The sequence below is a fragment of the Topomyia yanbarensis genome, chromosome 3 (genome assembly GCF_030247195.1).
Source record: "Topomyia yanbarensis strain Yona2022 chromosome 3, ASM3024719v1, whole genome shotgun sequence".
Taxonomy (NCBI): domain Eukaryota; kingdom Metazoa; phylum Arthropoda; class Insecta; order Diptera; family Culicidae; genus Topomyia; species Topomyia yanbarensis.
The window spans coordinates 185,856,508-185,875,373 of record NC_080672.1 but is presented as its reverse complement, the minus strand read 5'-3'; the positions used below and the strand labels follow the sequence as shown (position 1 = coordinate 185,875,373).

General features: G+C 38.9%; 1 protein-coding gene across 19 annotated transcripts in view; it reads right to left on the bottom strand.

Annotated features, from left to right (window-relative positions):
• The window catches only part of LOC131691078 (metabotropic glutamate receptor 8), a 1,433,400-nt gene extending 1,416,678 nt beyond the window's left edge, over positions 1-16,722 (bottom strand). For 9 of the 19 annotated variants that reach the window (XR_009305687.1, XM_058977252.1, XM_058977256.1 and 6 more), the window contains exon 1: positions 16,348-16,721. The gene's annotated coding sequence lies outside the window, so the exon portion shown is untranslated. Of the gene's footprint in view, positions 1-15,983; positions 16,162-16,347 lie in introns of those variants that run through there. The other 10 variants (XR_009305689.1, XR_009305690.1, XR_009305688.1 and 7 more) reach the window with 4 other exon arrangements.
• Between the last annotated feature and the right edge of the window lie 2,144 nt (positions 16,723-18,866).

Here is an 18,866-nt window from a genome sequence, read left to right as displayed (position 1 = left end):
TGCTGGGCTTTTGTTTCACACACTAGATATTTTTCGTTCTTCTTTGGCACTGCACTGATCCGTGAGATCACTTGTGATTTCTTCTCGACCGACTAGCGGTTTGGTTGAATCTTTTCCTATAAACTAACCCACTACGCACTCGCACACTACGCTTTTCACTTCGCAATCTAGAAGGAGGTATTTTTCACGACTGATATACAGTTTGCAACACTATACTTGTACCGATCGAAAGACGTACACGTCTAACCGAACAACGTACTCGACACAAACTGTTCTGCTATGTTGAGCTTCATGTTCACCTTCACCTTCACTGCTCCACTTCACGAATCGATGGTCTTACCAGAAATTTCGAGAAGTTAACAGCAACACAGTTTATCCGCAACGGGACACACTCTTCCTTTGCATTATCACTCATTGTTTGTTCACGTTTCACACACTAGGTAGAAGGAATCAATTTTTGCTTTTGCAAATAGACAAAGCGGCAGCGAACGGGTAAATCACTTGGCCTGCTGTAGCAGCGGAGCGATTTATACCTTCTGAACTGAGCAAGATGAGAAACCGAACTGTCCCTAGAGTTTGGGAGCGCCCGACGAGTTAAGGGAACATCATACTGACTTCAGAAAAAATCTGAGAGCGCCCTGCAAAAGATGAGAATATCAGACTATTCTAGAGAGTTTGAGAGCATCCTGCGAGGTATGGAAATATTATGCTCGCCCCCGAGAGAATCTAAGAGCACCCTGCGAGCTATGTGAATACCATACTAGCGCCCCTTAGAGTCATACTAGCGCACTAGCGAGCTTGAGAGTGCCTTATGATCTATGAGAATATCGAACTAGCGCCCTAGTGAATTTTAAAGTGCCCTGCGAGCTATAGGAATATCATACTGGTGCCTGAGATAATCAGAGAGCGCCCTGCAAACTATGGGAATATAAGACTTCCCTAGAGAATTTGAGTGCACCCTGCGAGCTATGTGAATATCATGCTGGCGGTCGAGAGAATCTGAGAGCGCCTCGCGAGCTATGTGAATATTATACTAGCGCCCCATAGTCATACTAGCGCCCTAGAGAGCTTGAGGTCGTCCTGCGAGCTATGAGAATATTATACTAGCGCCATAGCGAGAAGCGCTCTCCGTGCTATGGAAATATCATACTAGCGGCCCAGAGAGTCTGAAAACGCCCTACGAACAATGAGAATATCAGACTAGCCACTAGTGAGTTCAAGAGTCCCCTACGAGCTATGGGAATATCATGCTGCCGCTTGAGAGAATCTGAGAACGCCAGCATGATATGCTGACTGCGAACTATGTGAATATCATTCTAGCGCCCCATAGAACCATACTAGCGCCCTGCAAGCTATGAGAATACCATATTAGCGCCCTAACGAGTGTGGAAGCGGTCTCCGAGCTATGGGAATATCATACTGGCGCCCTAGAGAGTCTGAAAGCGCCCAGCGAACAATGAGAATATCAGACTAGCGCCCTCAAGAGTTTGAGACTACCCTGCGAGCTATAGGAACAAAAAGTAGAGTAGCCAGAGAGAATCTGAGAGCGCCCTGCGAGCAAAGTGAATATCATACTAGTGCTTCATAGAGTCATACTAGCGCCCTAGAGAGCTTGAGAGTGACCTGCGAGCTATGAGACTATCAAACTAGCGTCCTTGTGAGTTTGAAAGTGCTCTGCGAGCTATGGGAATATCGTAATGGCGCACGAGAGAATCTGAGAGTGCCCTGCAAACTATGGAAATATTATCCTAGCGTTTCAGAGAATTTGTAAGCGTCCTACAAACTAAGAGAATATCAGACTAGCGCCCTAGAAAGTTTGGGAGCGCCATGCGAACTATGAAAATATGATACTGGCACCCTGGAGAATCCGAGAGCGCGCTGAGAACTATAGGAGTATTAGACTAACACCCCAAAGACTCTGTGAGCGCCCTGCGAACTATGAGAATATCGGACTACCGCCCAAAAGAGTTTGGGAGCGCCCTGCGAGCTATGGGACTATCATACTGGTGCTCGAGAGAATCTGAGAGCGCCCTGCGAGCTATAGGAATACCATACTAGCTCCCCATACAGTGCCCTGTAAACTATGGGAATATTATGCTAGCGCTACAGAGAACTCTAAGCTAAAACTAAGCGAATATCGGACTAGAAAACTAAACGAATATCGGACTAGCGCCCTAGAGAGTTTGAGAGAGCCCTGCGATCTATGGAAATATCATGCTGGTGCTCAAGAGAATCTGAAAGCGCCTCGCGAGCTATGTTAGTATCATACTAGCGTCCTAGAAAGCTTGAGATCGCCCTGCGAGCTATGAGAATATTATGCTAGCGCCCCAGCGAGCAAGGAAGCGCTCTCCGAGCTATGGGAATAATATACTAGCACCCCAGAGAGTCCGAGAGCACCCTACGAAGAATGAGAATATCAAACTAGCCCCTAGTGAGTTCGGGAGTGCCCTACGAGTTATGGGAATATCATGCTGGCGCTCGAGAGAATCTGAGAGCGCTAGCATGATATGTTGTCTGCAACCTATGTGAATATCATTCTATCGCTTTATAGAGCCATACTAGCGTCCTAGAGAGCTTCAGAGCGCCCTGCGAGCTATGAGGATACCATACTAAAAACCCAGCGAGTGTGAAAGCGCTCTCCGAGCTAAGGAAATATCATACTGGTGCCCTATCCCTAGCAAAGGTGGATAACATGATTTCATATTGATATCATGTTTTGTTATCATTGTTATTATTTTGATATTATGTTATCATCTTCACAATTTGGGAATAACTGGATCATAACAGAATTTGTTATCGCTGCAGTTTTTGATACCAGCATTGAAAATCTCGAGGAATTTCAACAGTTTGACGGTTTTATTTCAGTTTCCAAGTCGAAGGCAATATAGTAACATACAGAGTGAGTCGAAAATTCTGGTGACATTTTAGATTGATATGTGAATCGGGTATACATTTCTAGTTTTATAGCAAACTATAAGTGCAATCTATGCTTTAAGGAAGGCTTCAGCAGTAAAATAAAACCTTAGTTGTTGCAAGGATAGTTATCGGAATGAAAGTAGAGTTCTATAGTAATTCAGTATATGTATTTATTTCAGCTTAAATAATGTCGGTCAAATTTTAAGATGAGTGTGCTATACGCAACGCAACCATCTTACATAACCAAAGCACTACTCAACCTTTTACTTTCACTGTCATATCCTGACCGCACGTGTGCATTTTCCAATGCCACACAGGCAGCAGAAGTCAGCAACAACATTCTTAATTAATTCTACACCCATAATCTAATAGCTAAAGACACTGGGTCTAAACATTACTGTTGGAAAACCCAGCGTCGGCACCATAAAGACCAGCCATACAATAAATAAACACCCGAAACCTTTCTTTTGCTTATCCCGCTGTTTTGGAAAAACTAAGCGGCGCGCATAAATAATCTGCGCTGCCTGCTGTAGTTTGGGTCTCGCTTCACGCGACCTTCTATGATGCCTGCTTGCGCGTCAGTCTACCCCAGTTAGTATATATATAAGACTATGGAGTCCGAAGAAAGAGAAGAAACCAGCGAGCAGAACAAATTAAAGTGATGAACTGCTGAACAAAGTAAAGGCAGTAAAATGGGTTGGTTCTCAAGCGAGACCAACATAGTGAACACTCTCGCGCAGGAGGAACTAATATTGGGCACTTCCCACCAACCTGGACTCCGCACTTTCAAAGTGCGAGTGATCAAACTGCTACTGAAAATTGCGAGCTGTGAAAACATATGTATTTCAAGTGATAGAGATGGTACTTTGATAGACAGACCAGTCTAGCTAACCAGTCTATGAGAAGAATTTAAAAGAAGAATTGCAAGTGCGCAGTGCGGTTAGAATCCAGTTTATAGTGCCACAAACAATATACATTGCAATCATCCTCCTAGTACTTGTATGCCTCGTAGTGGCATACTACGGTTTTAAAGCTTATAACGCCCATATAAAAACGCAAGTTCGCTCGACAGCGACACGGGAGATAACATTACACGCAGTAAGTGCATGTAAATAGAAGTGAAGTTGACACCCAAAGAGCAACAGAAGAAGGAGCCAGTATCTACAAGCATCACAACCAACGCAATGAGACAGCAACAGAAGAAGGAAGCAGCAGCAGGCCTGAAATTACTAGATAAACTTCTTTTAAGGTAATCCTAAAGTATAAATGAACTTATTAAACGAGCAAGTCTGAAATTATTAGATAAATTTCTATTAAGTTATAAATGAATTTGATAAACGAGTGGAAATTATTAGATACCTATATAAAGAAGGTAATCAATACCAGACTTAGCCTTGAAACTTTAAGGCAACAAAATAGCGAAATAAATTGTAACCCAATTACATTAGAAATAGTAGACAAAGTTTATTTATCAAATGAAAACAGAAAAAAACTAGATCCATTTATAATAACCCAAATACACAATCCAAATTGTACAATAAAGAATCCCACAACAAATAAAGAAACCATTGTACACAAAGATAGAATAGACCTTTCTCGTCCGACCTAACCCCTTTTTTTCTTATTTTTATTCAAAAGACTACACATTTTTAAGAATATTTCCGCTGAAATGAGACTTTTTAGAGCTATCGTGATTTTTTAATGATTTTTTTAAATTTGAAAAATGCAAGAATGTTGAGTATTTTTTTCACCTTTGCAAGAATGGTGGGACTCAAAATATGTGTTTGGGCAGCACTGTTTTGTATATTTTTGCTTGGCTTCCTGGCAACGCGGCAAATGAAGTGGTGAGTCGCGGTACAAAGTTCATTGGTTATGTAAACAAACTAAAGTGAACCTCTCGGTGGAGAACGTTGCATGGTAATGTTTAACCTCACTTTTTTGACAGTTCAAAGAGATTGTTTACATGATCTTGGAATTTTTGTTGATTCGATCATAGTATGAGAAACTTGGTTTGGTTCGCTGCCAAATGTTAACACTTTCCCAACAAGGTCGCTCAGCTGTATTTTTTAATTGATGTCGGCATCATATATTGTTCCGTTAAATTTAACATTTTTACTTTTCTTGTACATGATTCATTGAAGAAGCAAGGAATTTCTAGCCAAACATTTGAAAAAGGCCTACTGCCAAATGTAAACAAATCGAATTTTGATGTTCTCTATTAAAATCCTGGGACAGAACCTGTGGATAGATGTTTCCTTTTTCTTTTTTCTGTTCATTTTATCTCTTGTCTTGCATAGCCACTCTTTCTTCCTCACATATTTTAAATGGACTGGCTACATTTGACAGTCCCCCCTGACTGCATTTGACGGTTCCCTTTGGCTGCATTTGACAGCTCCCCCTGGCTACAATTGACATTAGGTTTTTTCGTATCCACACGTTCCGTCCCAGTTAAAAACTATCTATCTGGCCATGTACATAAACATAATGCAACAATGGATTATGAAGAATTTTGATAATGATTTTATAACAAATTATAAAAGAGCCCGGCTGATATAAAAGTCCTAACTAGCAATACACTTATTATAAAATGATTATAAAGGATTATTGTAACTGATTCCAAAAGGATTATAAAGGCAGTGAAATACGTACTCAATGAATTAAGGGGTGTGTCTGATGTAAACAATATGCGCAATCAAACTAAATAAAACAGTATTCAATTTTTAAATAGAATTATAATGAATTCGACCAAAACTTCTTTTGCCTTTTTCTCATTTTCAAATCGTCGCTGTTGTGCTATCTTATGACAAGCGCCATTTAGCTCATTTCGAGAAAAACGATTTTTAAAGTTTGAGATTGAATATCTTGAAAATTATAAATGGTATAAACAATTCAATGAAGACAATTGACGCTTCTATCTATTCTTTATAAATCTCTCAAATATTATGAGGATCGGTTGACTATGTTGCGAGTTTTGACTATAAATGTAAACAAAAGTCGCACTCACACGTGTCATAGGTGTGTATAGATGACAAAATTTGTATGGCGTGTCATAACCGTGCATGGAAAATTTTCCATAGAAAAAAATTATCAATTATTAACTTTTATTCATATGTTTGGTTTAGTTTGGCCTATAAACAATCGGTGAGATGCATTTTAAAGGAAATGAGTCAGAGAATCTAGCAAAAATAGTTATTTTTGGTTACAGTGTTGCCAAATATGCTATATTTCCAGTTCAAAACTAAAACTACATTTTTCTCACAATTCGTGTAATTTTGTTTTGAAAATTATTATGCCATTGGGTTCTTTAGAGAGTTTTACATATAAAAACATCTTATATATCAAGATACCTTGAGGTAATCCTTAGATACAGTCATTTGAAGCAAAAAATTCAAAATTTCTCATCATGTTTTTTGCTATATCTCAGTAACCAAGCAGAATATCAAAATTCTGAAAACGCCACTTTGTAGAGATTTTTTAGACACGTGATGTGGCATATCTAACTCAGTTTACCCCAAAATGGCGTTTGTCATAAGATAGCACAGCAGCGACGAAATGTTTGGGTAGAATTTAGATTATTTTATCGTTGTTGCGATCAATTTCGTTTGGTTTGTTTTGTTCACAATGTTAGTCGCAGAGCATTTTGGTGATCTATGGCAATTGATGACCTTTACACCCCATACTAGGTCCGCTCCTGTTGCAGCTGTTTCGCCCTGTCCGGCACCGAGTCAACCGATGGTCCAACCTGCGCCGCACTCGTCTGTCGCTATGTCAATGGCAGGCACTTGGATTAAAGACCAAAATTTCAGTTACGGTTGGTGGTGTTACTGCAATCAGTTTGCCTTCGGCCACGTTGGACATTCGGCTAACGGGAATATTCAGCGATTCCGATTCGAAGGAAGCAGCGCCAGTAGCAGACTGCTTCGGTTCAGCAATACGCTCCGGTATCGGACGAAGCAAACACTCCGACAGGACGAAGGTTTCAACGAGGGGCTCAGGCATAAGTAGCAGAGTCCTTGCACTTCCTGCTTGTCGAGTGAACAATTCCGACGAAACCACTGCCGCTCTCGCCAAGTTTGATCACCGTAATAAGTGCGACGTCAGCAGTATAGTGCCAGGATTAGTCGAGAACAGTGCCAGGACTGACTTGCCAACAGCTACAAGATTAAGTAGCAAGGCGTTTTTAAAGTGACCATAGTATAACGTAGAGGCTTTAGCCAGATGATTTATTCAGCAGAATAAGATAGCAAAATTACCCAATACATAAGACCTGGCTGCCGAAGTGAATACACACACATCATCACCTACAGAGGCAAGCAATATTGGAACGCAGCGAAATTCCTCACAATGAATTGATCTCGTTTGGTGAAATTCCAGGAAGTACAATTTTCATAGCACAATTTAGTCGACCGAAATTGTAGTCCTCAGTCGAGAGAAAGACTGATAGAGTAGCAGCAGCTAGGAATTTTCTTTCGAAAGCTAGCAGCGGTTTCGCGTATCCTGTGCTAAGTAGAGAGCGTTAAGACAGATCTCCGAAACATGTCAAGTGCTATCAGATGAGAAAAAACGTCGCATCTATGACCAGTACGACAAGGACGGTTTGCTGACCAACGGTTCCGTCCGGTACCACCATAACACACGGCACTGGTGACACATATATATTCACAACATACTAATTACTTATCCTTCCGAAAAAGTAAATAAATTGACTATGCAATTTATCAATCGCTGCCTAGTTATTTCCTGCCAATTTGAACAAGACAGCAGTTGCAGAAAGCTTTATTGCGGTGCAAAAATGATGGCAACTCTGGATATAATATAAATTTACATATAATTTCTCCGCCCTGATATTCTTCCAGAATGTATAATGCTCTGCATTCTTATCACTCCTATCAAATTCTTCTTACTCCTTATCGTCAGTGCCGAGCACTGTTTTGCATTTGCCGGCTAAATCAATGACAATGCGATAATCGTCAATCGACGAAACTTTTGCTGTAATGGAACTTGAACACGAATAATAAATAATTGTTCCATTCGAAAGCGATAACCTTGTTGTCCTCATGTTTGCAGCTATCATACGCTGGTAGGCATTCTGACCAATGGAAACGTTTTCGGTATGGGCATTGAACGATCATTTCAACAACTTATCATCGACCGAATTCGTTACCTATAAAGTTCAGGTAAACTTCACCACCTAAAAATGAATAATAAATCGGATCATCTTGTTAGGACTTAACCCATGAGCAAACAAACAAATGTGTACAAATCCTTATCCATCATCCAGAAAGCAATCGTTTTATAGCCCAATGCTTGATCTTACGATTCAGCATATGCCACCGGGTTTTGCATCCAGCGCCGATTGGTCAATGTATGAAACAGGGGTGACATTACGCATCTCGAAACGAAAGGTTTATTGTATTCAAGCTTGTGTGAAAAGGTCGATTCGAATTGGTTGCATAATGTGGCACCAGGTTCCCATTGTTCCAATCCTCATCCCTCTTGAGTTGATAGTCTTTCAAAGAGCATCGAAAGTATTCAAGTAATGTAAATTTTAAAAGTCCATGTAAACAAGTCTTAGGTAAACAAGCACACTGAACTGTCAGAAAAGTGAGGTTATACATTTTCATGCAATGCTCTATGTTTTTGACAGGTATATGAATGAATCATTTCAGCATCAGTGATGCCAGGTCTATTTAAACAATAGCCTGCAGTGAAAATATAAAAGTCTGCAGATTGCTACAAAAATCTTCAATAAATTTGACATAGAAATGTAGTATGTATATATTTTAAATGATCAAAAATGTTGAAGGCTTGTGTATAAATTGGCTGGCATAGGCTTTGTTCTGCTAAATATTTATAATCTGCAAAACATCTGCAGTGAAAATGCAAAATCTGCAGATCTGGCATCCTTTTAGTATTCCCCACAGGAAATTCATCCAAATGGTGTAAAAATACGGGGAAACAAGGCAAGATAGGTATTCAGAATATGGGGTTAAATGAGCAGCTTGCACTATTTTTGATTTTTTCAATAGTTAGAGGTACCAAATCATCGCGGCAATCAGCAGTAACGAATTGGGGATAAAAAAGGAAGCATCCTATCATATAAAATTTTTTGACGAGAAAGGTCTATTGTTAAAAAGTGAATTTAGAGTTAAAATTCGATATTAGCCCAAAAACATAAAAGCCTGGGTGAAACGCAAAAACTATATGCCTGCTAAGCCGTATCGATAGCATTAAAACTTAGAAAACTAGAAATTATGAAATTATGTATCACATAAAAATAAGCATAGAATGACTCGCAAGCTCGCCATTCTTTTTCGGATGGGAGGTGTGCTATACGCAACGCAACCATCTTACATAACCAAAGCACTACTCAACCTTTTACTTTCACTGTCACATCCTGACCGCACGTGTACATTTTCCAATGCCACACAGACAGCAGAAGTAAGCAACAACATTCTTAATTAATTCTACAACCCATAACCTTTTAGCAAAAGACACTGGGTTTAAACATTACTGTTGGAAAACCCAGCGTCGGCACCATAAAGACCAGCCATACAATAAATAAACACCTGAGACCTTTCTTTTGCTTATCCCGCTGTTTTGGAAAAAAACCAAGCGGCGCGCAGAAACAATCTGCGCTGCCTGCTGTAATAAACAAACAAATAAATGAATCCTTGAGAGAATGTCGGGACAGTCAATATTGTTCGACAACATATCGAAAATGAACATTCTTTGCAAGAACGTGCGGCGAGACTCCAGCGTTGGCAAATCTAGCAACATGCATCTATTATTATACGGCGGAAGACGGATATGGTCGTTCCAAGGCAATTTTCTGAGAGCAAATCGTACAAAACTTCTCTGAATGCGCTCCAGTCGGCTACTTTGAACGGCGTTGTGTGGCGCCCATACTTGTACAGCATACTCCAAAGTGCTCCGAACCAGTGCGCAGTATAAAGATTTCAGTGCGTAGAAATCCACAAAATCGACAGCGTTCCGTTTTAGAAAACGCAATGTTGCAAAAGCCTTCGCAGTTGTTGCAGTGATGTGGTCAGCTAAACGAAGTTTTCTGTCGAATAACACTCCCAGGTCACGGATAGAATCCACCCGCTCGATGACACAGGCTTGAAGAGTATATTCGCAACGCCTTATATTTGCCGAGCGTCCGAAACTTATCATCTTACATTTATCAATGTTGATCTGCATACTGTTCAACAAACACCATTTCTCTATATTGGCTATATCGTCTTGGAGCACAGCAGAATCGAGTGCTGAAGCAATTGAACGAAAGATTATCAGATCATCAGCATAGAGCAGTTTTTCAGAGTTGATGCGGGTGCAGACGTCGTTGATGAATAAGAGAAAGATCAGTGGCCCTAGGTGACTTCCTTGAGGCACACCGGTTGGCGTTACGAATGCGCTTGAGCATGTAGTGCCAATTCTAACGAAGGCAGATCGTTGTGAGAGGTAAGAATGCAGCCATCTGGTAACCCACTCAGGAAAGCCTAGTCGCTCCAACTTCAAAACAGCAATGTTGTGGGGCACCTTGTCGAATGCTTTTGCGAAATCAAAATATATAGCGTCCACTTGTTAACGCTTCTCTACAGCTGGAACTAGAAAGCTCGTGTACGTCATCAAGTTCGATGTGGCGGAGCGTTTTTTCATAAATCGATCGTCGATTATGTTGGAAGAAGCAGCGTACATCGCATTGTACACAAACTTTTCCAGAACTTTAGCTAGACAGTTCAGCAGCGAGATTCCTCTGTAGTTTTCAACATTGTGCATATCTCCAGCCTTATGAATAGGAACTATAGCAGCTTCTTTCCATGCCATTGGGAAAATCTTTTCCGAGATTGAACGCTGAAAAATAATACTTATTGGTGCAGAAAGTGCTCGGGCACAATGCTTTATAAACACAGGAGGCAAGCAATCTGGACCAGGCCCTTTCAAAGGATCAACGCTGGACAGAGCGCTCGCTACATCAGAATCATTTACGTTAGGAAGAGGAAGGTTGATATTATGTGTTGGAAATGTTTCAAGGTACTGTTGCGATGGATAGACAGGAGGGCTGGAAAATACATCTCGGAAGTGATCTGCAAAAAGGTTCGCCGACTCGGCAGCGGACTGTGAATTTTTGTCTCGAAGATAGATATTTTCTGGTACACCCACGGAACGTTTTCTGCTGTTTATAAATGTCCAGAATGTCGAATGATTATTTCGAAGGCTGCGATGAACTTGGTTCAGATATTCACCGAATGCACTGTTCCGGGCTGTTTCATATTGCAGTTCAGTTCGACGAAGAAAAGTTTTATTGTCGTCGGTCCTATGATGTAAATATCGCTTTCGGTGTTTCCGGAGTACGTTGCGTATATATATATATATATATATATATATATATATATATATATATATATATATATATATATATATATATATATATATATATATATATATATATATATATATATATATATATATATATATATATATATATATATATATATATATATATATATATATATATATATATATATAAAAGATACGCTTCAAAAAATAAGTTCATTCGCCATCAGCAACCGGGTACATTTATTTCGCCAAATGAGTTTGAGTAAAATGCTCGACATTTGTGATTGACACCCTCCATAAGAGCTTGTACAGTCGCACAGTATCGTCTAGCTTGACAAAACATCAAAATTTTATCTTGTATGTCGTTTAATGGAGTTATAGGCACCGCCACTAAAAAAATTTGCCAACGGTTCTCCGACAAATTTTCAAGCGTGTTTTCCAACGAGCGCCTGACACCACAACAAGTCGCTGCCGCCGCCAATTTAACTCCTTCTCTAGGACGAACCATCAGCCGAATTTGTGTTGATAATGCTGCCATTCTTGCAGCAAATGCCAAACTGAATGCATCTAGTTCCCCGCGTCCAGATGGTGTTCCCTCTATTTTTGTCAAAAAGTGCATCAGCGGGCTTCTTGAACCACTTCGGCGAGTGCCTAGACGATCGACAACAACAAACCAGCTCTCGTTCCCAACATATGTAATGGATGGATTCGCCGACGGATTGCAAGCCGATGCTTTTTACATGGATCTATCTGCGGCCTTCGACAAAATCAACCATGATATCGCAATAGCGAAGCTGGACAAACTCGGCATTCATGGACAACTTCTGCGCTGGTTTTGTTCCTACCTCGATGGAAGGCAACTCCAAATCAGCATTAAGGACTGTCTATCTGCATCATTCTTCGCTACATCCAGCATACCACAAGGAAGCCATCTCGGTCCAGTAATATTCCTCCTCTACTTTAATGACGTCAATTTCACATTACAAGGATCCCGCCTTTCTTTCGCCGACGACATGAAAATTTGTCAACAAATGCCGAGCTTCTTCAGAGGGAACTGGACAGCTTTAGTACGTGGTGTGATCTAAACAGAATGGTTTTAAACAAGCAAATGCTCAATCGTTACGTTCACGCGGAAACGCCATCTGACTCAGTTTAATTACCATTTCTTCGGGTCGAGCATTCCAAGACACTCTCACATCAAAGATCTCGGAGTCATCATGGATTCAGCACTAACATTCAAACCACATACTTCATACATCGTGGATAAGGCATCACGACAGCTTGGGTTCATCTTCCGAATAGCGAAAAACTTCAGGGACGTATATTGTCTTTAATCGCTTTACTGTGCGTTGGTCCGCTCAACGTTAGAATATTGTTCGGCTGTTTGGAATTCGTACTACCAGAACGGGATTGACAGAATCGAGGCTGTTCAACGCAGGTTCATACGCTTCGCCCTTCGGCATCTCCCATGGCGAAACAGATTTCAGCTGCCGAGCTATGAAAACCGTTGCCAGCTAATACACCTCGATACACTCAGCATTCGGAGGGACTGCTCTCGAGAATAGTTCGTCTCGGACTTACTCTCTGTTAGAGTGGATTGCCCTGCAATCCTCGGACATCTGGATCTTCAAGCCCGCGTTCGAGCTCTTCGTAATAACTCTCTTCTGCGAATTCCGTTCAGGAGAACCAACTATGGCTGCCAGAGCGTTGTTACCGGACTCCAGTGAATTTTTAACAGTGTGGCGACGGCCTTTGACTTCAACCGGACAATTTTAAAATGTAATTAGTTTAAGAAACCACCATTGGGGCCAAAGCGCCTGTTGGTGAAGGTTATAAACATAAACATAAACATACGACTTCCGGTTCCGGAGTTGCGGGTTAAAGAGTGCGGTCACATAGCAAATCCCCATATAAACTGGTACCATCACATTGTCCAAATAATGTAATGCATATTAAAAAGTGTGCAACATTAATTTGATTTGCAGGTCTAGATCACTAATGATCATTCAAAGTAGCTTTGACCACATTGTCCACCTATGGCGGTTTATGATGCCCCCGGGGAACTCGCCAAGTTCCTAATCTAATATCACACCTATTTCGCAGTGAATTCTTGACCGATTTTTACAAACTTGATTTCAAATGAAGGATACAATAACTCCATTGACTGCTGATAAATTTCATGCGGCTCTGGATTCTGGTTCCGGAGTTACAGGTTGGTTTGTAAGGTCACACTGGAATTTCCCATATAAACCGTTACAATCGCAATACTTCAGAGGCTAAAAACTATTGAAATGGTCACCAAATTACTTCGATTCGCAGATCTAGATCATTGATTGCCAATGAAACATTCTTTGAATATATTGTCGACTGTCCGAAGATTCCGGAAGTCTCGGATTCCAGGCATATTCCACAGTTAAAGTCACATTGGTTCTTCGGTGATGACTAAACCGATTTTCACAAATCAAGTCTCAAATTGAAGGCATAGTATGCAGTTGAATATTGCATCGCATTTCTCCTCTTACCCTTACACCTCCCTACTTCATCACCTCCCCCCCCCCCCGCCATGGAACCACCATCACTCCCGAATTTTCTTCATCCATATCGCAAACCGAAATAAAATGAAGTATTTCTAACGAATCCTCCACTCTCATTCTGCTAACCCTTCCCCACTCCACTTCCAAAGCCGTTCTCCAAGGATTTCAAATTATGATCACATAAAGATAACTCATGCTGATCAAGCTAATTAGTGTAATGTGTCAATTTTCGCCATATTTCTATTATCACCCTACCCATTTGAAGCCGTTGGTTAGAGCAGCGTCTGCCATCTTTGTTCAACGTATTGAGTCAAGTTGTACGACAACAATAGGCACTCGATTCGACTTTTCGTTGCATACAAACACGAACATTTCACCGTTTTCGGGGCATTTGTGTTATTATCTTGGTTCTTAAAAACGAAGGAAAGCTGTTAATGCCAATTTGTACGCATTCCATTGATTGTAAGCCGAGTAATTAATGAATTAGTGTGGCACCCTGCCACATAGGATGAAAATAGGCACTTTACTCTAATTATTACACTTTACACTAATTTTTTTAAAGTGCTTCAGCGTCGACTTTCGTGGTAGTCGTGAGATAAGTTCTAAGTGTAATAAGAATTTAATAGTCATTTCCACAATTATATTGAACATAAACAGATATTGAATCATAGGTTGGATAGATGAGAAAGGCACAATTGCACTACTAGGTGAATTAAAACAGGTTTTTCAATTTAATATTACCGTGGCTGTTTTTTCTTTTACAAAATTTTAGAACTCGAATAATGATTTCTTTTCTTGTATATAGTTGTCCTATCGTATATAATAAAAATGTAATATATACATTTTAAAGCTTATAATGATTATAAACAACGCAAAAATACTCGTGTTCATGATTGAGAAAGGCACAATTGCACCGTTAGGTGGATTAAAACATGTTTTTCAAATTGGCACAGTTACTGCTAGATAAAGCATTTGAAAAGATTTTGACAACATGGCGTCTAAATGGGAAGTCTTGCCAAATCCAAAGGTTGCAGTTAAGCTTGAGATTGTCAAATAATAGCAGAACTGATTTTCGGTCCAACTATTTGATGGAAAGAAAAAATATTTAGTTTACCCTACTTTTTTCGAAATTATGCTAAGACGCCTGTACATACATTCTCTCTAATAGTACTCGAGAAACATAAAATGAATTCAGTCCATTATTGAAAATGGAATTATGATAGAAAATTACTGCAAATATGTGTAACACGAAATCGTTTCTTAAAGCCACGGATTTTTTCTGGTTTTATATAAAACAATAATTTTTTAAAGTACGAGTCACTGAATCGACACGGTTCACTCACCAAACTGAATCGGTTTGTCCATGTCCAATCTTCACTGCTCACCGGCTCGCAGCTCAGAGCTATATTTGTTGTGCGCGAATTAATATTTGTTTTGTGCGAATTTTCTTTCAAAATGATTAAAAATATGTTTATTTTATCATGCAAGGTTCTATCAATGATATAAAAACTTTTTTCAAAAAACTTTTAAATACAATATTTGTTCTCAAGTTTCAGTATAAAGTATAAAATTTTTTAAAAAAAGCGAAAAGGAAGCAAAAACCGCTTATATGCAACAATTTTGCTAAAAAATGCTCCTTTCTCATAAACCGCATTTGCGGAACCTCTAGATGTTTGAATATTTTTGTTGTGTTGCAACACGTCAGTTCTCAAGCCAATAGAATTGTTTGCTGAAATAATGTTTGGCTCTCAAAATAAAGAAGAAGCGTTTTGCCTCTGTGGGCCGTAATTTACTATTTGACCTTAACTCTTTGATAGTTATTTATAGTAAAGTAAAAGAACGATAAAATACGAAATTCTTGTACTCCAATTGCTTACGGATTTTATTCCAAAGACTAAAAGAATATTTTGAGTAAAACAGTGTCCTACTACATAATTTTTCTGTAGACTATTTTTCTGCATTGTTCTAATAAATAAATATGCCAAAGAAAAATATGTCATGTTAGTATTATTGTTCATCAGTTATATTATCCTTTTTATCAGACGCTTAGAATTAAGTTTATTTCTTTAACTGCGAAAATTGTAGCATCAGTGGTTATCACCATTCCTATCAGAATTGTCTATTATTTTCGCAATCAAATTGCTATACCCACTTTGCACTTTTAAAATAAATTAAATCAAGTCAACTCACATTATAACTCACAGTATCAATGTTTCATTTTACAGAATATAATAAACTGCACACATTGGGTTAGTAAAGATAATCATAGAACTACACTTTCCAGAGGAAAATTTGCCGAAAATTTGCAAACTGATAACACAGATCACCTCCCAGTTATAATGTTCTTATCATTGCAGCGAATATATAAGGATGCTTACAATATGGAATGCTTTTATCCTGTATGTAAACACTAACGCAATACAAATACGCGAGGCGCATGCTCAAATAATGCTGGTAGCATATAAATGCATCATTTTATCAGTTAATTTGTATTATTTGCTTTATGCGACTCTTGAATATTCACTTTTATTAGAACATAAATAATCGTACGTACCATTCAGAAACAGGATAAACGTGGTAAACGTTTTTCTTTCTAACACTAGACCCATATGGAAAGCATTTAGTTCTGGCATTAGATATAATGCTTTCTTATCACCAATCTTCAATCACTCACACTAATATGCAGAAAACGTGCTTTTGTCTCACTTGGCATCCTGAATTATAATAATATACTAGTAAATTGCACGCTATCATAAAGTTAATTTCCAATAAACATTTGTTCATTCCAATTAACTTCACCAAAACATATTGGGTTTATAGTTCTGATAAAATATGAAAATAAAAGATTTGATCTCCTCCGTACTTCTTCATGGCCAAATCTCTCATTGTTACACGTGATGCTGAATCAAGCATCACACACACTCATATCTTAGAACGATAGGAAACGCCACCTAATCCGGACCGCATCACAGAGTCGAATTCATCAATCGACCTTTTCGATATTCAACAAGTATTCGAGACCTAGCGTAGAAATAAATTATGATTAATGTTTTCTTTTTTCCTTTTTTATTTTGTTTGGTATGTAGTCACATTTTTCTTTCTGCTTTTTAAAGACATTCAATTAAGGAGCCGTACATATACCACGTGGACAGTTTCGGGGAGGGGATACGAAGAAGTCCACGCTTATCCATGGAGAGGGGGTGGGGGTATGAGAATTGCTTTTTTCCATTCAAATTTTTCCCAATGGTGATAAACACTATTCGCACATGCAGTTCTGTAACTGACATCACACCATATTGCTCTCAGAAACATTAGATTCAATCTTCTGTAATTTTGTCAATTCCCATTATTTTTTTGGATTTGTTAACTTGATATACGGTCCAATACAACGATTGATATGTTACTTTCATTTTGCGTTATGATAAATGCAAAAATGTGTATTTTAACCCTCCGGCACTCGCGCGAATGCCTCCCCGAATGAGCAGCCGTTGGTGCTGGAAGATTTCGCTAGAGTTTCGGAAGGTGTTGCACAAAATACAACAACGCAGGTGCCGGAGGGTTAAACACAAAATAAAAAAAAAACCTATTTTATTTATTAATTTTGTTCAAAAATAATTTTTTTTTACAAAAGTCCAAAAAAGCTAAAATTTTGTGGACAAAGTTTAAACGAAATATTTGGTTTTAAGATGACATACAGCATCAAAGTAGTCCAATACATTGGAAAAATCCATAATTTCCTGGAATTTAAAACTCGTTTATTAAATTACCGGTTAAAAATGAAAAAAGTCCACGTGGACATCGTGAGTAGGGGGGTACGGGTACAGGGGTTGTCAACGCTTGTCCATGGAGGGGGAGGAAGGGGTCATAAACCAAGGTATTTTTGTCCACGTAGTATATGAATGGCCCCAGGTTACAAAGTAGGGAAAGTTAGGAAAATTTCAACTAAAACAGTAGTTTGTTTTTTGATTTCGTATAGTTGATATTTGGGTGAAATAACTATTTGTTGAAAACAATCATCTAGCGCTGTTGGTTTGATGCTGCCAGCCTCAGTTTGGCATACGCGACAGTCTCGGCACAAAATTTGAAAAACATGCCTGGGTTAAGGGATTATATACAAAATTGAAACTCAAAAAATCGGAAAAAATTGAATATTCTTGAAGCACATGCTTTTGAAAATATCTGTGCGAAATTTCATCCAGATCGGAGCATTATATTTTAAATTACAGCCGTCTGCAGCGCGCTAGTTCTTCCACGAATGATGTAAACACAAAACTTTAAACGTAATTACCTCGAAATGAAGTTTTTTTAAAAGTACCGTTGCGGTGATATCTTAACTATTCATCCGATTTTCATATATTTTTTAATTGTTTGTATTTACATTCCCAATTTTCGATTCTTTGCAATGAATTTTTATTTAAAAATTTGAACACCACGGTCTATATGTTTCTTTGCAAGAAAAAAAATTCTATTGGGGAACCAATCCGTTTTTGTACAGCGAACCAATCCGTTTTTGTACAGCGGTTTGGCTCAATATAGAAAACAGATAGAAAAAAACAAGTTGCATTAAAAAAATATTCAAGGATGTCGGAGTTATGGCCCATCCCCGAAGAGTGCTTTTTTGGCAGAGGTTTGCAATGAACGCTCTCCAAGCCGAACCGCTCTAGAAAAACCCAAAAACTAAAAAGATTATTGGAGAAAAATGCATTGTTGTGTACTTGAATGGATTGGTTCCCTAATAGAATTTTTTTTTCTTGCAAAAAATATATTGACCAAAAAATAAAGTTTTGTGGTGTTCAATGCTACCAACGAACTGTCTTTCGATTTTTCAGATAAAATTTTTATAAAACACTTAAAAAAATCACGAACATGGCCACAACTTTGTATATAACTCCTTAAAGCTTCAAAAGCTTGTCTCAGTTTGTAACGTTTGTTTTAACTTGGATTCAAACGCATATGCCGTGTTCGTGGATACGAAATTCACGCCATCTATATGTGAAAGCTTCCTCGATTAGATTCCTTCATCGTCGATCAACTACATCAGCACCCTGGTTTCATCGAGAAGTTAGAGCTGTG